Below are 4335 nucleotides of genomic sequence, written 5' to 3' on the forward strand. Positions count from 1 at the left end.
GCGGTCCCCCCCCGCCCCGCCGGCCCCCGCAGCCCGGCTGGCTGGCACAGGGACACGGTCCGGGATGGGCCGGGAGGCACCTTCCTAAACCACCCTGTCCAGCCCCCCGCCATGCACAGGGACACCTTCCACTAGACCAGGTTGCTTAGTGCACCGTCCAACAGGGCCTTGAACACTGCCAGGGATGGGGCAGCCACAACTTCTCTGGGCAACCTGTTTCAGTGCCTCACCACCCTCACATGGAGAGAATTTCTTCCTTATATCCAGCCTAAACCTGCCCTCTGTCAGTGTAGAACCGATGTTTCTCCCAATAAGGTCCCAATTGTAAGCACCCAGGAGGATCCAGAGCTTACCTGTCTTGTGCTGTCTCCACCTCACCTAAATTTCCCTTTAACTTACCTGTTCCCAAGTTTTCATGGCTCAGCTTGCTCCATGCTGGAATTTTCCTCATTGGAGAGACCCTCTAGGGGTATTTTCTTAATAATTATATAATAATTATAAATTTAAAATATAAACAGGAAGTACATGGGCCTGCTTTCTTTTCATGCTCTTTCCTGTGGTGGCTCTCAGCTTCTGAGTGGGATCTGAGATGTATCAACACATGTACTGAGAGGTATCAATATCGTGCACTAAGATGCACCAATCATCTGAGATGTGTCAGGCCACGGGGAGGTTGAACCAAGGCAGGAGCTGTGGGTGCCTGTACCTGCGCTGCCGCAGGATGCAGTGCTCCTGGCAGGGTGAGCGGGGAGAGAGGGATTCATTTCTTCAAGCAGCAATGTCACTAGGGCAAGTACACCTGAGTTTTGCAGCAAGATTAATAAAAATGGACCTCGTTGTCACCTCCCAGGTGGGCCAGCCTGCCTGGCATTTGGCATGGCTGGGGGTGCACAGCCACTGACAAGGGAACCTGGGCAAGGCTGCTGGGACTGATGTGGTTGGAGGTCAAGTGTCCACGCTCATATCACACGCTGGCTAACACCCCACTCCACATGAAGGTGGGGGTTCAGTAATGCCATTTGGCAGCATGCAGCAGTGCCTGATGGCCCTGGGGGCCTGAGAAGGGGTTCTGGGCAAGGTGAGGGGAGCTCATGGGGCTGGGAAGGGACAGCCAGGACTGAGTATGCTCTCAGGGACCTGGCACATAGAGCTGGTGTATGGTGTGCCAACATGGATGCAGAAAAAGGGACCTTTTTGTTTCAATAGGAGTCAATATATCATCCAAGCTCTTTTGCGTTAAAGCTGCTATCTAAATCATTAGGTTTTGCACTTTATCGCCTCAGCTTTCCAGAGCAGATTCCTAATTTGCTGATTAACCAAGAACGTTATAAAGGTGAAACTCCAGGCTTTTCAGACACAGTCCCACAGGACTCTGCAGTGATCTGTTGCTGGCAGTGTAGCTAAGATACTGGAGTTTCATTGGGAACTATGAAGCAGAGAGGGAAGATGCACGGGTAAAATGGTGTCATGGTTTAGAAATTATATTCTCAAATATCGTGTTCACACTGAAACTACTCCAGACCCCACGTGACTCGCACACTTCCCCATCCCCTTGTCCATCCCCTATGGGTGGCTGGAGAGCAGAGTTGGAGGCACAAAACATAAAGATCATGGCTTGAGAGAATAACAATTTACTGGAAACAGCAATGAGACAAAAAAATAACAATAACAGCAACAATACTAATGTCAGAGCGTACAAGAAAAGTTATTGCTCACCCTGTGGAAACCCCCAACAGCACCTGACTTCTCCCTCTGCAATGCTATCTTGGCCTGCAAGTGAGCCTTTTCCCTGCCCTGTCCTTGGAAAATTACATGAGGTGGTATAGAATAACCTCTAGGTCCTGGCCTACAGCAAAAATTAACCCTGTCTTGGCTGGAACCAGGACAGATGGAGACAGTGGTGTTTCTAAATGCCTTTGCTGGCAGAATGAGACACCAGTCTGACATACCAGAGAGAATCTAGGTTTCACACCCTGTTTATACGTAGGAATGTGGAGGAGGGAGGTAAAGAAAAAATATTTTGCATACCCTTTACTTTTCCCTTCTCATTGAAAGGAGACATGATGGAAACCACAGGCTGTGTTTTGCGAGGAGTCTGTGGAGGTTCTCTGACCTGACGCCTTTCTCCAAAAAGCCATCCAGACTTTACAGGGTATGGGAGAAGGAACTTACTCCGCTCTGTCAGTGTCACAAAGAGGTGAACCAGATTGCCAGCAAATGCCCTGGATCACAGCCACCCACAACGGCATTACACACACCATAGCACAGCACTAAGGAATCAGGAGAGAGAGAGAGAGAAAGATAGAGGTTTCTGTATAACAGTCATCACCTCACTGAACATACTAGAGCAACCGAAATAGCAGCAACTCTCATGCTTCTGGTTATCACATCAAGTGAGCATCTCTTTTGTTTTCACCATCTTTCTCTACCTGACCCCAGCCTTTTTCTTGCTCTGATTTAGTACCTGTGTTTTGTTACCTCATGGTGGTGATTTGGGCTTCTGGACAGTCAACAGCTGGATGAACATGAACCAGCAGTGTGCCCAGTTGGCCAAGAAGGCCAATGGCATCCTGGCCTATATCAGAAATAGTGTGGCCAGCAGGACCAGGGCAGTGATCATCCCCTGTACTTGGCACTGGAGAGGCTGCAGTCTTCAGTGCAGAACACTCGAGTTCTTTGTTCAGTTCTGGGACACTGAGGTGCTGCAACTTGTCCAAAGAAGCGCAACAGAGCTGGTGAAGGGTCTAGAGCACAAGTCTTATGAGGAACAGCTGAGGGAACTGGAGTTGTTTAGCCTAGACAAAAGGAGGTTGAGGGAAGACCTTATCACTCTGCAGCTTCCCTGAAAAGAGGTTGTAGCCAGGTGGTGTCAGTTTCTTCTCCCAACAAACAAGAGATAGGACAAGAGGAAACGGCCTCAAGTTGCAGCAGGGAAGTTTTAGTTTTAAACTTTCCTTACCAAAAGGGTTGTCAAGTGTTGGAACAGGCTTCCCAGGGAAGTGGTGGAGTTACTATCCCTAGAGGTAGTTAAAAGATATGTGGATGTGGCACCTGGGGACATGGTTTAGTGGTGGACTTGGCAGTGCTGGGTTAACTTGATATTTTCAAAGGTCTTTTCCAGCCTCAACAATTCTATGACTCTACACTGCAGCATGGCAGGACATAACTATTAGGGACTGGGCAGGAGATTTACCATAGTTATGATAAATACCATTGCTCCACTGCACACGGGCATGGGAAACAGCTCTGCTTGTCCTGTATCTAGCACCACAGGGGCTGTCTAACACTGCTGGAATGGGAGCACTTGGCACCACAGATTCTTGCCAGCTCCACTCCCAGACTGTCTTTTTCCCAGGGGAACAGACCTCATATTGCATGACCCCGTTTCACAGCACTGCAGCAGACCATGCCAGTACCAGAGCTATGGAGAAGGAAACTCTCCCTGCTCCACAGACCCAAAACCAGAGAGAAACAAAGACTCCTTGGGATACACAGTGCCCTGCTCAGCCACCGTCCTGGTGCCCTACAAGGGGACACCCTGCCATGCTGGAGATCCTCCCTGCAGAATGGCACCCAGGGGGCTCCCAGTGCTTTGGGGGGTCATTCTTAGCCCTGCAGCATCCCTTGAGCAAAAAGGCAAAGGTTCCTCTAGACTGGGGCATGCTGAGGATGTCCATTGCCAGGCCATGAGTCCTGCAGCTGGTGTGGACCCACAGTGCAGGGGGGCTGATTGCCATGTGTGGATGCCACTACAGCTCCATCTCCCTGGAGCCCAGCTGGGAGATGCTTTCTTGGGCAGGGGCATGGCAGGGGGCAGACAGGGCAGAGCATTTTCCCCTTGACATTGCTTTTGAACCTTTCTTTTCCAGGAGCTGTGTGGAGGATCGCTTTATTTACCATGTCCTCTCTGTGTGTTTGTGTCAAAACAAGCAAACGAAGATTTCATGAAACAGATGCGCACTGCTGCTGTGTGCATGTCTCCTGCTCAGCCTCAGACCTGGCTGCTGCTCTGAGGGACATCCAGATATTGGATGAAAAAATTGCAGCCAAGAACCTGCAGGTAAAATTATACTTTGTTGTATTTGTGAGATGAAATTATCTGTCAGCTCTTGCTGATCTCTTCCCCCTCTGCCCCCCTAATAAAAACCGTCACAAACATATTGAATATACTTAGTAGTCCATTGCTAGATATAAATATACACAGGATAGTTGGATAGATTTTTTTTCCCCCAAAATAAATGCTTCTTCCAATCCACATCTTATAAATAGCATGATAAATAGGATGATACATGGCCAGATTTTGTTCATGGGTCCTCCTCCACAATTGGCAATACA

This window comes from Corvus brachyrhynchos, unplaced genomic scaffold (genome assembly GCF_000691975.1).
Source record: "Corvus brachyrhynchos isolate BGI_N302 unplaced genomic scaffold, ASM69197v1 scaffold14, whole genome shotgun sequence".
Lineage (NCBI taxonomy): Eukaryota > Metazoa > Chordata > Aves > Passeriformes > Corvidae > Corvus > Corvus brachyrhynchos.